The following is an 18,947-nucleotide window of genomic DNA, read 5'->3' on the forward strand; positions in this document are numbered from 1 at the left end:
AAATAAAGACATACGGATGCCAAGTAAATCTATCAGACAACGTCATCTTGGTTTATTTATTTTGTCAAGTCTGAACCGTACATTCAAAACCCAAAGGTCTTGACATGGCAGTAGAGCGGACACTGATATTCATGGTTTCTTTAATGATATTAATCTCAGCATTGAATAGAGAAAACCAAACAGCAAGATTCGAAAGTAGAAATGTAATTGGCCTGTTTGGAAAAAGTCCACTAGGGTAACAGTGACTAGATTCAACATGCAAGTGCCATCATGATGAATGTTTACAACACTTTTTTGAGAGCCAATTATACTGTTTTTTTGTGTGTATGTGTGTGTGTGCAGGGACTGGAGATCAGCCAAATCAGTTGTATGCACAAAGCCGCTTTGGATCTGTTTTTTCAAACAAGAGCTGCAGAAAACGTTATAGCAAGGTTGACGCTTTATTCCACTCTGGTAAGAGATGCTTTCTTTTTCTTTGTTATGGTGAAAGTTTGATAAGGAATCCTTTTACACCATAATGTGGTCAGGGAGAAGAAAAGCTGTTCTATATTACAAGTCATAAAATGTTTTCCTTTCTTTTGAACTACTCTTTTTTTCAGAGTGCTTTTTGTCTGTATGTTATAGCAAAATAAAACTGAAACACTGAGTCATATTGTACGTGTTAAATTTGTATTTGAGGTAGGAGAGTCTTAAACTACTTCTACTGTTCAATGAAATGTGTTTATTTCACGTTTTATGCTGTTGATTGCCTGGTCAGGACAAAGAGGGAAAAGCCAGTATTTTCCTGATACCATGGTTGAGAGTGAATCCATGTTTTTAAGTTTTCCCCTGACAAATGATATTATTAATGTCCAGCAGCTCACCACCATAAAGCTTCAAGAACCCAACCAAATTTGGCCTTTGGGTTTATTTGCAGATATTTCTGGTCACCCTAAAAATTGGAAAACCTGGAGATAGTACTCTGGGTGAGTTTGTAGAGTGCTTTGTCACTTTAGTTCTAAATAATATAACTGTACACATATATGCAAAATACATGATTTTGTTTGTCATCTACATTTCTTTGACCTGTAATGTGCCTCAGTATTTCCATAAAAATTTCTACATGTTATAAACTCTATCTGAATTTTTATCTGTCTAAAATGACAAGAAATATATACACATACTCATAACTATGTACAAATATTTGGCATGTACACAATTCATTTTAGATAATGGCAGATAGACACATTATAGCAATGTAATCCCTAGAGAAGCTTATAATTTGAGGTTTGCATTTTCTTGGTAAAACATTGTTTCAGAAAACAATAATATAATTATTGGAAAGACTTTAGAGCCAATCAGCTTCATTTAAAGCTAAGTCTGTTTTTAAGTGGACTAGACCATAGTTTCTTTTTTTAGTAGTTACATGTGTGATTATATATATGTATATACACACACATATATATGAAAAAGTCCATTCATATATATATATTTCATATATATATTTCATATATATATTTCATATATATATTTCATATATATTTCATATATATATTTCATATATATATTTCATATATATATTTCATATATAATTATGGAATTTTAATCTAAATATTTTTATGGCTTTACCTCAGAGTAGTATTTCCAGCTTCAAAGGTATAAGCAGCTGGCAATGTCAGTTTGATATGTCACTCATAAATATTCATACTCATTTGATCATTTTAATAAGTTTATTGACTATCTTGCTAAATGTTCAACAAAAGTAAATCTGTGATTTATAAAGGAAATGGAACATATGATATCTGTACAGATTTAATGGTGATTCAATGAATGTACTTGAAAATAACTAATTTGTATTACAGTTTGGGCTAAAGACAAACAGGTAAAAGTATTTCACACACCGGAAAAATCAGGGACAATAACAAGTGCAGTGAGAGTTAATTTTTCAGATTTAAAAATAATTCTGCCCTTTAATGCATGAGAACTATAAAGAACTGTAGCAATACCATTTTCCCCCTTTTACCTTCTTTAAATTATGTGTGCATTTAACACAACTCATTTTAAGTACTTCAGCCGTGCTTATTATACTGAAAGAAATATAACGACAGCCCTGTCCCCCCAAAAAAGAGATTTTAGTTTTGTTTTTTTTTTTTCTCAAGATTTTGTTTATTTGACAGCCAGAGATAGTTAGAGCGAGAACACAAGCAGGGGAGCAGGAGAAGGAAAAGCAGGCTTCCCGCTGAGCAGGGAGCCAGATGTGGGGCTGGATCCCAGGATCCTGGGATCATGACCTGAGCTGAAGGCAGACACTTAACAACTGAGCCACCCAGGCACCAAGAGATTCTAGTTTATAGGAAACTGGGGCAAGAAAATAATAATAGTAGTAAATAAAGACCAATTATATCACAAAAAGTCCATAGAATAAAAGAAAAAGGAAGGAGGGAAGGAAGAAAGAAAGAAAGAAAAAGTCAGTCAACGTTCTATGGTTTCTGCCCTCTTAAAGAGTGTGCCTTGCCCTTAGGCACATGCAGCCAGCAACAATAGCAAAACACCCCAATTCTCTGACTTTTGTATCTTTCCCAGATTTTTTTTTAAAGATTTTATTTATTCATTTATTTGAGAGAGAGAGATCACAAGCTGGCAGAGAGACAGGCAGAGAGGAAGGAGGAAGCAGGCTCCCCGCTGAGCAGACAACCTGATGCGGGGCTCGATCCCAGGACCCTGAGATTGTGACCTGAGCCGAAGGCAGAGGCTTAAACCACTGAGCCACCCAGTCGCCCCTCTTTCCCAGATTTTTGAAGTAAATCTCAGATGTACAAAAATATCCTTGTAGGACATGGGGTGCCTGGGTGGCTCAGTCAGTTAAGCATCTGCCTTCAGCTTAGGTAATGATCCCAGGGTCCTGGATCAAGCCCATCAGGTTCCCTGCTCAGAAGGGAGTCTGCTTCTCCCTCTGCCTCTATCCCTTAGCCCCATTGATGCTCTCTTTCTCTCAATTAAATAATTAAAATATTAAAAAAAAAATCCTTGTAAGACAGCAACCACATTTAATGGCTTATGTATCACCATTTCCGTTATTATCTTTGCTATTAGAAACTACGATTGTTATTTCATACAACACACACACACACACACACCCTATTTAGAAGACAGGAAAGAAAAGTAGGTATAGCCTCTCTACCCCCTGATGAGTATGGCACAGCAGGATCTCCCAGAATATTTTACTTTGAAGCCTTTACTTTTACTATTCAGACCCAAGAACACTGCTTTTTCTATTGTCTCCTATGCCAGTTCCATCTGTCTTCTATGGCTCAGAGTCGAGGCCATTTTATATCATCCTATCTTCCCAAAAATCCTCATGCCCACTCTGGGTGAAATTATTTCATCTTAGAACATTCTTATTTTTATCATTCTGGAGGAAACTGAAGTTTATGAACAGCAGGCAAATTCAGTGCTTTGTAATCTCGAAGACAATGGGACACCTTTGTTACATATTCTCTCCTTCCAGACATCTTTTGAAAAGTCAGCTTTTCAGAAAATTATATTTTTAGAAAAGTATTTTTTGTTTTTTACATTTCCCTTGCTTTCTTTGCTCTCCTGTTTTTTGTTTTTGTTTTTGTTTTTACAGCTGATAATCTTTTACTTCATTTCATTGAAGAAAAAAAAAATCATCTAGCAGGTTCCCCACATTCTTGTGCCTCTAAATCTAAAAAGTTAACTTTCCTCTGCATCCATTTCTCTTTTCTTTCCACCTTTTATAATGAAGAAGAACCCAAACTTTCATCAGTGTTCGACCTTTCCTTTACTTCTGACTTCTCAGCTATCCACTTCACTCGGTAAAACTTTCATTCCTGATCTTCAATTCTGTTTTCTTTGTAAAAACCCTTCTCTTTGGAAGTCTTCACATTCACCACACATATTTACTCTTCTGTGGCTGAGATAGCACATTCCCCTTTAGATGTCATCCTTGTTTCTACTCAAAGACTTTTTTTTTCTTTACCCAGGCACCATTTTCATGACCGTATCTTCAGTTCTCTCCAATCTTTTTCTACCTTCCTGTCTTCCAGACTTTCTCAGGTAGTCATCTGGCTCTTGTTAATAAATTCACTGGACACTGTTCAGTTCTTATCTTGGCTTCCCACCAGTATTGAAAGGTTGACTATTAAATCCTTTTTGAAACATTTTTCATTTTACTTCTCCAGTATCACCTTCTCACATATTTGTTTTGTTTGCTTGATTTTCCCATTTTTTTGTAGTTTATTTTCTTTCTCTTTCTCTTTTATTGGACCACATATTTAAGAGTTCCTTATAACTGGGTCATGGGCTTAATATTCCTATCTCTCTTTATGTATATCTCTAGCTAGCTAGCTTTCCTCTCTCATCTATTTATCTATCTTCTATCTATCTGTTTCACTCCGTTCCTCTCTTTTTCCATGGTCTTCATCACTACAGATGGTAACCACACTTGTGATGAACAAAGATTACATATAGAGTTATTGAATCACTATGTTGTGCACCTGAAATTAATTGAATCATTGTATAACAACTTTACATCAATATAAATAAATGAACATAAAAAATAAATATCAGGGATCTTACAGTGAAATGTACCAATAGCTAGGTGCATCTTTTGATAAAATGAGGAAACACTTGACAGGTATGTTAGATTTTGGATCAATCAATAAAAATACCTTCTACCATAACCATTGTTTGATTAGGTTTTACCATGTTTCTATTTTACTACTGAATAGCACTATATATTATTGAATTTCAAATGCGCTATTTCTTTAAATATGCAAATTGATGGGAACAAAGAAAGGGAAAAGTATATGCAAGTGTAGAATTAACAGATCTTGTTACTCAGGTATTCATACCTTTTAACAAATTTAGTAATAAACAGTGAGAGTCAACATATGGCATGAGAGATAACATGCTGACAGAAATATTACAAATACTAATATAGTTGTCTTTATTTTGATATCTGTGGTATTTGAACAAAGATTCATAATGAACAGATCTTTTTTTTTTTTCATAATGGACAGCTTTTAATCAAATTGAGAAGAAATGCCTGAGAAAGAGGTATTGATGTGAAAGTTACAGCAGTCAGTTTCTTTGGGGTTACAATAAATGAAGTAAAAGAAATTGCCTCCACCATTCTTGTGGAGAATATATTTTACATTAGAGTTCACTTAAAGGAAAGTATCACTTTTATTGAGGAATATTAATGATTATATAGTGGACCACTCCAGGCAGTGTTTGAACCTTTGTATAGGATAAAAAAAATTACAGAGAAAGAAGACGAGATAATGCAGAAATAATGAGAAATTACTGAGAGAGAGGAGAATGACTTGCAACTAATACCTAATACAACTTATTTTGAAATAGTGAGAATTTCGGCAACGGAAATAAAATGTCAAAGAATGAATGGTCAGTTGCAGGTTAGAAGAGAGGAAGAGGAATACATAGAATACAGGGCTAAATCTGTCTTTAGAAGAAAATTTTTAAAAATTATATCATTTTAATCATAAACCCATAAAAGGTTAATATCTTTAAAATGTATATCTATCTATAAAATATACTTTGATTAATAAATTAAAAATTCATAAATTAAAAATCTCTGTAATAGACATGCTTCATTTTACTTCTGATTGATTTTTCTAGGCATACCATTTCTATTAATTCAAATATATGATAAGTCCAGCAGAATTACTTGCTTTATATCTATACATATAAAGTTTTTTCTTTATATACATAAAGATTTTTATATATTTATTTTATATATATGTTTTATATGTATACATATATGTGTATATATAAAGATTTTTTCTTACACTTCTTTCAAAGGTGGTTAACCTTATATAATAAATTCTTTTTTTTTTTTTAAGATTTTTTATTTATTTATTTGACAGACAGAGACCATAAGTAGGCAGAGAGGCAGAGAGAGGGGGGGAAGCAGGCTCCCTGCTGAGCAGATAGCCTGATGTGGGGTTCGATCCCATGACCCTGAGATCATGACCTGAGCCGAAGGCAGAGGCTTAACCCACTGAGCCACCCAGGCGCCCCTATAATAAATTCTTAACAAATAAATTTATGTGTGACCCACTGGTAGATAAATTAAGAAGTTTGTTAGTTGTAATAATAGCACTTTTTATAGATTCAGGTGAACACTACTGAAGAAAATATAGCATAACTCATCTCTGTTCAAATGAGCTAAGCTGGATCCTGGAGGTGAAGGGAGATACTATAGTTTCTCTAGAAATACCTCAGATACCAGGGAACATGAGATGATTTCACTTGAACAGCTGTAAGCTAACAAGTGATTTCCAAACATGTATAAGTAAATATAGTTTTAATTTTTTTAAAAGCACTAGCACCACTCCAAATATGTATATGTATGTATGTGTGTATTATGTTTTGTTACATAGGATATATACTATATATATGTATATATTATAGAGAGAGAGAGAGGAAGAGAAGGGAGCGAGGAGCTTGATATAATCATATAAAGAATAACAACTTAGGTCCAAGAAATAAAAATAGTATAAGAAGCACTTTCATCGACAGATCTCATTGCAAAATATCATCATGTTATTTAAATATATTTAGATTAGATAACCTGTTAACAAATCGTAAATCATTGTATTTTTTTTTGAGTTTCCATAGACTTTTTAAATATTTTAGCTTTTTTCCACATAAACTATCACATAAGACTTCATTTCTTTATCCGAAAATAATAGATGTATCAGCCTTTTATATATAATGAAATACTGTGGAAATATCTGCAGACTAGGTATAGAAAGTAACGTTCCTCAACTGGTAAACAACATCTACCTAAAAAAAAAAAAAAAAAATCTACAGGTAACTTTCTACTTAATGGTGAGGAACTACAGACTTCCTGGTTAAGATCTAGAAAAGCAAGAGGATCCCCTCTCACAACTTCTCAACATCATATGGGAAGTTCTGACCACTACAATAAAACAAGAAAAAAAAAAGGTGTATGTATTGGGAAGTAAGATACAAAATTGTCTTTGTAGAAGACATGATTGTCTTTATAGTAAATCCAAAGTAATTGGATATAAGATCCTCAGAACTAAGAAACAATTGTAGCCAGGTTGCAGGATATAATACTAGTATAAAAAAGCCAATCAATTTCCTATATACCAGCAATGAACAAATGGACTTTGAAATTAACAACCAATCTACCAGACCCTTGATCTTGGACTCTCAGCCTCCAGATCTGTGAGAAATAAATTTTTGGTTTTTATAGTCTATGGATTTTTGCTACAGCTGTTTGAATAAGGCTGTTATTCAAATGTACAAATAATTCTTAAAACTCAATAGTAAGAAAGGTAAGATCCCAGTAAAAAATGGGCAAAAGGACTAAACACCTTATCGAAGAAGATTCACAGGTGGCAAAGAAGCATATGAAAAGTAGTTGGAATAGAAAAGAAAGAGAAGTTAGTGACATTAGAAATTATAATGGGGTTAAAAATTAAAAGAAGATAACATGACATGCCTATTAAAATGGCAAAAATCTAGAACATAGACAACAACACCAAATACTGGTGAGGATATAGAACAGCACAAATTCTCATTATCAGTGGGAATGTAAAATGGTACAGTAACTTTGGAAGATGGTTGGTAATTTCTTATGAAATTAAACATAATCTTACCATATCATATGATCCAGCAGTCATGTTTTTTGTACTTAGACAAAAGAGATGAAAACTTATGTTTACACAAAACCAATACACAGATGTTTATAGCAGCTTTATTTATAATTTCTGAGGTTTGTATGCAACCAAAATGTCTTTCATTAGGAGGTGGATGAGTACTGTGCCACAGCTGAACAATGAGATAGTATTTAGATCTAAAAGAAATTAGCTATCAAGCCATAAAAAGACATGGAGGGAAGTTCAATGCACATGACTAAGTGAAAGAAGCCAGTAGGAGAATTACATACTGAATGATTCCAAGTAGATTCTGAAGAAGGAAAACCTATGGAGACAGTTAAAAGATCAGTGACTGCCAGGAGTTAGGAGGAAGGAATGACTAGGCAGAGCACAAGGATTTTTAAAGTAGTGAAACTATTCTGTATGTCAACTGTAATGGTGAATAGATGTCATTTTACATTTGCTAAAACTCACAAAATGTACAACAAGCAATAATAATGTGCCAGTGAATATACGTATATGGAATGTAATATACTTATCACTGGTGCAGGATATTGATAATTAGGAAAGCTGTGCATGTGAAGAGACAAAAGATATATGGAAACTCTCTGTACCTTCTGCTCAGTTTTGCTGTGAACCTAAAATTGTTCTAAGAAACAACATGTATTTACTAGGAAAAAAAAATAGACGAGGGAAAATGTGAGGCAGCAAACCTAAGGCTTGGCTTTATTGTAAATTTACCACATAGGTATCTTTGCTTATCCTAGAGTACACCAAAATGCTTGCCATAAGATGTTTACTTTGCTATTCTCTCTACCAATGACATCATTCCCCCAGATATCCTCATGGAATACTCCCCCATTTTATATATTCACTTCAAATATTACCTCCTCCAGCTTTCCCCTCATGTGGTCACTCCATATACTGTTACCACATAGTTTTGTTGTTGTTGGGTTTTGTTTTTTTTTCATATCATTTACAACTACTTGAAATTTTATTTACTTATTTGCTTTATTTTTCTCTCCTAGAGTAGAAAGACTAAGTTTAACACTGCATGGGAAGTGTGTGGTATCTTCAAGAAAAACATTGTGAGGGGCACCTGGGTGGCTCAGTGGGTTAAAGCCTCTGCCTTCCGCTCAGGTCATGATCTCAGGGTCCTGGGATCGAGCCCCACATCAGGCTCTCTGCTCAGCGGGGAGCCTGCTTCCCTTCCTCTCTTTCTCTCTGCCTGCCACTCTGCCTACTTGTGACCTCTGTCAAATAAATAAAATCTTAAAAAAAAAAAGAAAGAAAAAGGTTGTGATTATACTAGATTGATTACTCTAGTTATTCTTTCTTTGGATGGTCTGTTCTGTAATTATAGTGACATATAAGGAACACATAATATTATTTACTTAACCATAAGACTTTCTGGTTAACACACAATACACCATTTACTTATGAAAGTAAAAATAAATGAAATTTGTTTTTTCTTCATCAATTCACGTAACTTTTTGTGAGAAAATATATTATACATGAAAAGAATGAATAAACGACCCTATGATATTTCATAGGGATATTTTATTCATTCATTCCTTTCAGTTCTTCAGGAAGGCTAGTGATTAAGGCCACAAGGTCCTCTGTTTGACAACTTTTGTTTTAGTCCTGCCCACTCCTCCTTCTTATTTTTTGTGAATTTAGGGAAAAAATATAAACTCTCCCATTAATATAATGAAGGTAAGATTTCTATCACTATAAAATGATTCAGATTAAATAAGAAAATACATACATATCACTAATAAGAATGCCTAGCACATACTATTATGAACAGGTTAGTCATTACTATTTTAGGATATTTTGATGCTGCAGATATCCCTTGACAATTGTCTTCACATGTGAATGGTCAAAAGGCAGCCACACTTTCTTCCACTTCTAGTATTTTTGTTAGGTGACCATTGCATTAACACTTTCGCACTTCAGTTTTAATAACCATCATTTTCACAGTCAGTCTGTCCCTAAATATTTATATGTTCCTTTTCTTTATCACATATGACTGACACCGAGTTATATAATCAATACTAAGTCTACTTCTTGTTTTAAAGTATCCCCTGATTTGTCTTTTCCATTGCCATTATTTTACCCTAATAAGTACCTTTGTAAACATTTATGATCTATATTGTTGAAAAGTCACTAATCTATCCTTATGTGTTTGTCCATAATCAAGTCATCCAACTTAACCACTAATCAATCACATGTACGTCCTTAAAGGAATATCACTACCCCCCCCCCATTCTGCAGTAATTTAAATGCAGTAGGTTGGTAAGAGTCCTCCTAACTTTAACATTTGTAGCTTCTATCAAAGTATTTGTGGTTGATTCCTACAGTCACTGTAATGTTGGAATATGTCATCTCTGCTTCACATATTTCAACTTCCTTTCAGTACCAGCAAGCTAGCTAGAATCTACCCTTTTCTTCTTATGGTGATGGCAGAAATGTGAAAGAACAAACCGAAGAACTTCTCAAGCCTCCCCAGGCTGCTACAAATAGTCACTAACATTGTATTGGCCAAACCAAGTGACATGACCAAATCCAAAGTCAAGAGATCTGAAAGTATTTTCTGCCCATGATATGGGGGAAGGAGAAGATTATATTTTCAAAAAACAATCTAATTTACCCCTGCTATCTAAAGAAATGCTTAGAAATTCTATTATTATTTTATTGTTATAAAAGAAGCTATATCAATGATATCAAGATTATCACAATCTGGGGATGCCTGGGTGGCTCAGTCAGTTAATTAAGCATCTGACTTCAGCTCAGGTCATGACCCTAGGGTCCTGGGATAGGGTCCCACACTGGGCTCCTTGCTCAGTGGGGAGTCTGCTTCACCCTCTGCCCCTCCCTCTTTGCTCCTGCTCTCTCTCCCCACCAAAAATAAATAAATAAAATCATTAAAAAAAAGAATATCACAATCAGAAAACTTCATGTGAAAAAAGAATCAATATTAATCGATTAGCTATAATATAATTTTCAATTTTTGTGTTATAGTAATAATCACATAATCAGTGGAAAAACTTTGTCCACATATGTTACAAATATTTTTTTCAGTTTTCTTTACTTTTAATTCACATGAAGTATGTTTTGAAGTATAGAAAATTAAATACTTTCTCCAAAACTAGTAATGTAATTTTATCAACTTAATTCAATTTTTGTTTTGTTTTGAGGTATGTTTTTTATTGTGTTTTAGACCTCATTGGAAAAGACTTTCCTAACTACAGCCAACTCCTTCAGGGTGTCCACATCATTTTGTGATTTCTCTGTAACACATTAAGTTACTTTGAATTTATTTTGCTCAATTTTTTCAATAATTCATTTTCCAAAGATTTGATATTTCCTCATATTTTAAGCATATATCTTTTTATATGAAATATATTTCACTTTCCAGATGTTAAGCATAGAATATAATTAATTGAGAAATAATCCTTTAGGAAAAAGAATATTATTAAAAGCCAGAACAATTTGTAAGATTATCCATGCATGCAGGGAGTTACATATTTGCCTATATACAATTTTTAATTTTATTACAAAGTTAACCTATGGCTTTTCCTACTAACAAAACAATATTCTATAAACAATTTATGTTTTTCTAAACACATATGTTTTAATATTGGTATACTTTATTTTGAATTTTTTTAAAGTAGTATAAAATAATAAATTACTTAAAAATTAAATGTTAAGGTAAAATCCCATATATACATTTTTTTCACTCCAATTCATGGGATATATAATTTAATTCATGACCAAGCTAGATTTAGGATTTTGAAAATGTATTCATGAAAAATAATAGGATATGGAATTTAAAAACCTATATGCAACTATCTATCTGTATCTCTATCTCTTTTAAGTGTAATGCATTTTGGAGCAATTTATCTTGGTTATCTCAAACTCTCATTCATATATTTATGAGTGTTTTTTCAGGCTATTCTTGATAGAAAAATAAATAATCTGATGTACTTAGTATTCAACAGAATTTAAGATTACTGTCAACTTGAAATATTATTTACTACACACATACATATATATAAAATATCAGATTGATAGGCAGATAGATGATAGGTAGATTATGGATAGATGGATGGATAAATACATAGATATAGATAGATAGATGATAGGTAGATAAAAATATTTTATATTTTTAGATATATTTTCGACAAAATGTCCCTGAGTTCATGCCCTGAAAAGTAAATGACTATGTGAAGAGCATTACCTCCTTCCTTGCTCCTCAGATTAGATTTGCTGATAAATAAAAAGAATCAGAATTCTTCAGTGTCAGGATTTTGATGCCTAGTTCTTTACTGTGCCATGCTAATGGGACTTTCCAGCACTTTTTGTGAATGACCTGTCAATGGAACTGAGCGTTAACCGGCAGAGATTTCTTTTCTGTTATGTGACCCAGGCCTGTTCTTTACAGGTGCATATTTTTTTTTTAAAGATTTTATTTATTTATTAGACAGACAGAGATCACAAGTAGGCAGAGAGGCGGACGGAGAGAGAGGGGGAAGCAGGCTCTCTGCTGAGCAGAGAGCCCGATGTGGGGCTCGATCCCAGGACCCTGAGATCATGACCCGAGCTGAAGGCAGACGCTTAACCCACTGAGCCACCCAGGTGCCCCTACAGGTGCATATTTAAGAACAAGGACATTAGAATCAGACAGCCTTAGTTCAAAACCAAGTTCCATCACCTACCGGTTATAAAACCTGAACAATTAATCTAACCTCTGTCCACCTGCATTTCCTCATCTCTAACTTGCAAGTAATAACATCTATTTTATAGGATTAAATGAGATAATCTCAGTAAAGAATTCAGTCTTGAATTATATATAACACATGCGTTTCCTATTTCTATAACCTGTTATAAAGTAATTTGTCACAGAGATATTATACTATATTAGCTTTTAAATATTCTATGTGAATGAAAAGTTTCACCTTTTGTGACATTCTAGAAAACATATGATGATCAGATATTTTATTTCCACCAATATAAATGGAAGAAAATTGTCTATTGTTGGACAACTAAAAATACGACTTGGGATATGAAAACTTCTCCTCCTGAATGTATAGAAGGGTCTGAACATGTGCAAGTGCACGCGCGTGTGTGTGTGTGTGTGTGTGTGCAAAGGGCTGGGAGAACAACAAAAATATTTCCATAATCAAAAAGAATACATCAGTCAGTCAAGTACAGGTTCTGTCCTATTAAACACTGTATTTTTGAAGGGCCAAAAAATTAAAAACAGAATATATATATTTTAAAATGTTAAAACATTTGTGACTGTATTAATGTAGCATTATAATGATACTGTATATAGTACTACCTACCTCTCCTGTAACTGGATATTCGAAGTCAGGACTATAATTATGAAGTGTATATCCATTTATAGTCCATATCCTACCACAAAGAAATGTAGAATGAGAACATCAGAGTTGTATGCTAAAGGAAGAAGTTGGCCTCTCTTTACAAAGCACAACCCTCTTCTTTTCTAAAAGTTTACAGAATAAATCTATAAAAATAGTATCTTAAACCCGTGATTGCCTGTCTTTCTTCAATATCTCCTGCCCCTGTTAGCTGACAGTAACAAGGCATAGACTCATTAAATATGGACAGTTCCCTGCATATCATTTATACCTCAATAAAGCTATTTTAAAAATAAATTGGACACTTGGATAGAACAATGGTGTAAGAAAGTCTACAGATGATTTTTATACTTTATTCATGAAATTTAACTGAGATGTTATAGTTATGTAGCATAGCGTCTGGTACCTTATAAATTATTAATAAATTAGAACTTTATTATGATAATGTTTCCTCCTCTATTCATCTTAATATCTACCAATAAGACAGCAGGTTTTGGAGACACTGGGTGAAGGAATGACAACATAAGATTTTCCTTTTCTAAAAAGTGAAAACCAATACTAGTGATCTAAGAACAGTGGTGAAATAAAAGTTACCAGAAAGTCATTGACTGTGAAGGACTACATATTTTGAGTTTTTAGGGATAGGTGCCATAACATATTGCTTACCTAGATGAGTGGCTAATAGGTGGTTTCTATCTAATATTGAGAAAATAGTTTTTTTTTCTCTTAACATCTTTAATTAATTTATTTTTTCAGTAACAGTATTCATTGTTTTTGCACAACACCCAGTGCTCCATGCAATACATGCCCTCCCTATTACCCACCACCTGGTTCCCCCAACCTCCCACCCCCGCCCCTTCAAAACCCTCAGGTTGTTTTTCAGAGTCCATAGTCTCTTATGGTTCGCCTCCCCTTCCAATTTCCCTCAACTTCCTTCTCCTCTCCATTTCCCAATGTCCTCCACAATGTCCTCCTCCAATGTCATTTGTTATGCTCCACAAATAAGTGAAAAAAAAAAAAAAAAAAGAAAGGATGAATACCCAACTTTTGTAGCAACATGGATGGGACTGGAAGTGATTATGCTGAGTGAAATAAGTCAAGCAGAGAGAGTCGAGAAAATAGTTTTAAAATAAAAGGTCCTCATAAGATATTTAAATGTTTGTATGCATTTACATAGCTTGCTTCTATTATGGAAAGAGGGAAAAGTTTTGCATTTTTATTTATCTGATTGAGATAATATATAAGAAGCATACCATTGAACAAACTATATAGTCATTGATATAGGTGTTTATTATTATTGCTATCATTAATTTAATTAACAGTCTTTATTTGCAGAGACAGAAGTTCTCCCTATAATCAGAAGGAAGCTTTGTTATACAAATGAAAGTTTAATATCCGTCCATTTACCTTGGAGAAACTCCAAGGTATTGGTGAAGTTATATGTATGTGATACTTCAGTATTTTTATTAGAGAAAGTATCATTATATAAGGTATATATAATCATTTTATATATATATAATATATATATCATTATATAATTTTTGTATTTCATTATATAATTGTTCGTTGGTTGATGCAAGACACTCTATACCTTGGAGCAGAAAGGTGAGAGAATGGATCTGGTGCTATCTAACCCTTGCCACTGTCAGTATTCATATTGTCAAATGCACATGTAATATGTAAAACAACTTTAAAAATACCAAGCCTGTACATATATTTCTCATTCTTCTTAAATTATGAAAAAAGTCTGCATACCATAACGTCCAGACCAAAAGAGTTGGAGACACTACTTTGCTGCCTTGGCTTAAATTCAGCTTCTATTACTAATGACTATGAATCTTTGAAAAAGTTCCTTTATTTCTCTGTGCCTCACTTATACTCTATAAAATAGATACAATAATAGTACCTACTTTGCTGAATTTTTATAGTAATTAAAAGATTTAATAAACATGTTCTTAGTGCCTGGCACAAGACATTAAATTCTATACACGTGTTTAATGATGATGATGCTCATGCCCAGCCACACTCAAAGATGCTTCAGAGACTGAGAAGTTACAGCCTAGAACATTTATCCATCTCAGTTCTGTCAAATTAGTTTGGTAAATCAGTCAGAGAAGAGGTGAGCTGGAAAAAACTGGTTATTGAATATAGTAATAATAATAACAACAACACTATAGTCCTGAACTCTCTTTAAAAATAAAGGAAAAGTATGTACTGAATTTTGCTCCAAGCTAAAATGAGAACAGTGTGCACAACATAACAGAAGTTCTAACCAATTGGAGAGAGAATAGTACATTTCCACTGATTGCTACAGGAAAATGTGGGCAGAACCTAAAGAGAAGGTTCTTAACCACAAGGAGCACTATTGTTATTCTCCTTTTACAAATGTAGAAATAGAGGTTTTAAGGATAATATGTGGTAGAAATGGTTCTGGAACCCACTTTTTTAAAACTTAATCCAATGTTCCTAACACTTATTTCTTTCTATTATATGTTTTATTATTATATATAGCAATTAACCAAAGAGTCTAAACTGCGATGAGAGATATTTAATTGTTATGTCTTACATGCTAACACAAATATTCAGGTCAATTTTTCATGATTTGCTAACTTACACTATTAATTTTGATTTTTATATAACATGAGAGAAGGTGGATAGTTTTATATCCAGAAAGCATAGGTCTACTTATTTTCTCTTTGCTCTGTATCTTTGATGCTCCTTTTCTAAACATCTAGCTTGCATGGTGAATGGTTCTAAGTGGACACATACTTACCATGAAGGTCCACACATTGACTTTCTCAATATTGAGGAGGGAGAGAGTGCTAATCTCAATGTGAAGACTCATGCTAGTAATTTTCAATACATTAAGGGATGGATATTTTAATACATAAAGATATGTACTTCTCTGGTTTTTACTCTTAATCCTTTCTCCTATGAGGCTTTTTCAGAATCATTAAACTTCTATTTATATTACAGTGTAATTCAGTTACAGCATGTCCCCCACTCTTTATACATGTATGTCTGCATATATGTACACACATGTGCACACATGTACTCAGTAGGGGAAGATATCATATAATTGGTTGCCAAATTCTTAGTTATTCCATTACAGAAAATTCCATTCATCTTGATAGAACTGAGAACGAAAATACGATTTCCATACATCTTCTGTAATTTCCCAAAGACATTTTTTTTATTTAAGTAAAACATTTACAGGGTGATATAATATTAAAACTCTGTATTAAATATTTTTATTTCAAGTTACATTCCAGTAAGCAGTAAATAATAATGCTTTAAAGCTTTTAAAGCATTTCATTTTTAATATTATTTTATTTATTTTACCCTGACCATAATGCAGTAAAACATAACATTTTCACACTAATAGAAAATATTTTTAATGTCTTGAAACATTTATTAAGTAATGTAGTAAAGTTAGGAATAATTTATATCCAAGCAAACTTAGTATAGGCAATGAGTTACAAAGGAAATCTCATAAAACAGAGTTGATCTTCTAAGTCTTCCTGCATCTTTCTTGTAGCTATGCTCAGAGACCATTTTATTCTGATGTTTTTGCACATTACTTTCTGCCCATTGTCCATTTTTCTCCCCACATTGTACAACAAAATAAATAGGTGATAGCTCTTAGCACTTGACACTGGTGGGAAAGATTAGCAGGAATGTTGACTTTGACAAATCAGATATATTAAGTCTTTGCTGGAGGGACCAACTGCAGAAAAGCTGGTTTGTCATTATAACCAAGATACTGTTTGCTTTTTTCCAAAAACAAACACTTTTGATTGTAGTGTATTAAAATCGAACCTAATTGCCCACACACCTGAATTTTAAATTATTTTGCAATATCCTTTTTGGTTTTGTAATGTTCGGCAAAACATCAGACCATATCATTTTATAAAGAGAAAATACAGATTTTTGTGTTTTGGTTTTTGTTGTTGTTGTTGTTGTTGTTGTTGTTGTGTGTGTATTTTGTTTTAAATGAAAATTGCTATGGTCATAAAAATTGATTTTAAAATACTACCTCTTTGATACGTAAGTTCCTTGATGGCCAGAAGATTTAAACTCCATTGTGGCCTTATGACCAGAGCTATTCGTATGTTTTTGTTTTCATATGCTATACCAATTTTTTAAGATTGTTGAGAGTTGAAAAATACTTTTCTAAATGTATACTGATGTTCTTTTAACTGATCTGTAAGTTTTGAAGAGAAATTGATTTCTCTTCAGTTCTATTTTTAATGGTTAAGGCTGCCACCTAGGGCTTCTCACAATTCCAAAGGTTTGAGCATTAACTATATATCTGCTGATAGTATTTTGTATTACAGCTTACCATTTTTAAGAGTGGGAGAAAAGAAGGATAGAGTTGATGGAAAGGCACGTTTGAGTAGAAGAGTGTTTGAATGGTAAAATGTTTAATATAAAATCTTCTTCACATATCATAGTGTTGTTTGTGGGTCCTTGACTTCTGTCATTCTGTCATTTTGTGCCATACTAGCTCTTTTTTGAAAGAACCCTGATTCAAAGCCTTGATTCAAGAAAAATCATATTTTAAACTAAATCATTAGTAAATGACATGGTTTCTCTTCATGCACTAAATTATTAATAGTGACACTTGTGAATGACTTACAGATGAAGATTTGTGACTTCATGATTCATACTTATATATTTTATAGTTTCTTGACTCCATGCCAGATATACTTACAAATGTTATATGGGATTTATATTTTTCTCCTTACATTTTGGATTTGGTCTTAAACCTAAAGGATTTGAATAAGTGTGAGTTTTCTTGGTGAATTGTGAAATTTGAATTTGGGGAATATCTTTTTGGAAGGCTATTCAGGATGAATTACTATATACAGTAGATAGGTTTTGAGAACCAAATAAATGAGCCTCAGCTGAAGTCCACACTTAAAGATTAAATGACAGGTATGGTAAATGTAGTAGGGCCCAGTTTCTGGAAATCTAAATATTGAAGTCACTGTACCAGTGAGGATTAGAGTAGTTATCTTAAACATAGATATATCTTAATTTTTTTTAGTATAATTGATCATCTGGTCATTAATACTAATACATAAAAGTGATTTTCTTTTATTTCTGCCATGTAATAAAGACTCTCAAAGAGGGGTAAAGAAGACCAGAGGGGTAAAGAAGACCTAAATTTAAGATATGTTCTATCCAACGGAGCTCTTCCGATTCTAACCCAAATTACATTTTGTTTTGTTCTCTCACCATAAAAGTAATCTTGAAATGTGTTCCAATTTGAAGGGACATTCAGAACTTCAACCTAACTCAGAGTTGACAGTCATTCAAATTCTACCAGAAATAAAGTATCCAGTAAATATCCATACATGGGCTTTTTTAGAGCCAAATTTTTCAAGTGGTAGGCCATATGGGATTACATCATATTCCTAAACTAAAGTGATTTAAAATGCAAGTTGTTGTATACCACCCTAAAGCACAATGTGTTTTGTAGAATATTGTCCCTTTTTACATGATTTATTTTTGTGGAGAGAGACTGGTAATTTTTAGAATTTACCTACAAAGTGCCTTTATATTGTAAGCTGGTAAAACGTAGCTCAGCTCATATTGTAGTACTATAAGTTTTGCTCAGATTTAGAGAATTTGTGAATAGGGTTGCTACCTATTAATTAAACAGTAAACCCTTGTAAAAATACATTTTCATCAGAATTTACATGAATAAATACAGAGGCTCAGAGCCAGACATAAAATAGTTAAATTTAAAAAAGGCCAGGAGAAGGAATTTTATTGGCAATTCCTTCACTATAGAGAACATGGAACATTGTCTTATTTATCCCTTTTCTCCTCATATTTGCATCTCTACCCAACCCATGCATAGAAATGGTCTCCAGGGGCGCCTGGGTGGCTCAGTGGGTTA

At 33.0% G+C, this 18,947-nt stretch overlaps 1 protein-coding gene across 1 annotated transcript in view; it reads left to right on the top strand.

Moving 5' to 3' along the window:
- Positions 1-18,947, top strand: part of MGAT4C (MGAT4 family member C) — a 682,332-nt gene that overhangs the window by 265,570 nt on the left and 397,815 nt on the right. The window contains exon 3 of the mRNA XM_046012919.1: positions 343-453. The gene's annotated coding sequence lies outside the window, so the exon portion shown is untranslated. The remainder of the gene's footprint in view (positions 1-342; positions 454-18,947) is intronic.

The sequence above is a fragment of the Meles meles genome, chromosome 7, assembly GCF_922984935.1.
Source record: "Meles meles chromosome 7, mMelMel3.1 paternal haplotype, whole genome shotgun sequence".
Taxonomy (NCBI): domain Eukaryota; kingdom Metazoa; phylum Chordata; class Mammalia; order Carnivora; family Mustelidae; genus Meles; species Meles meles.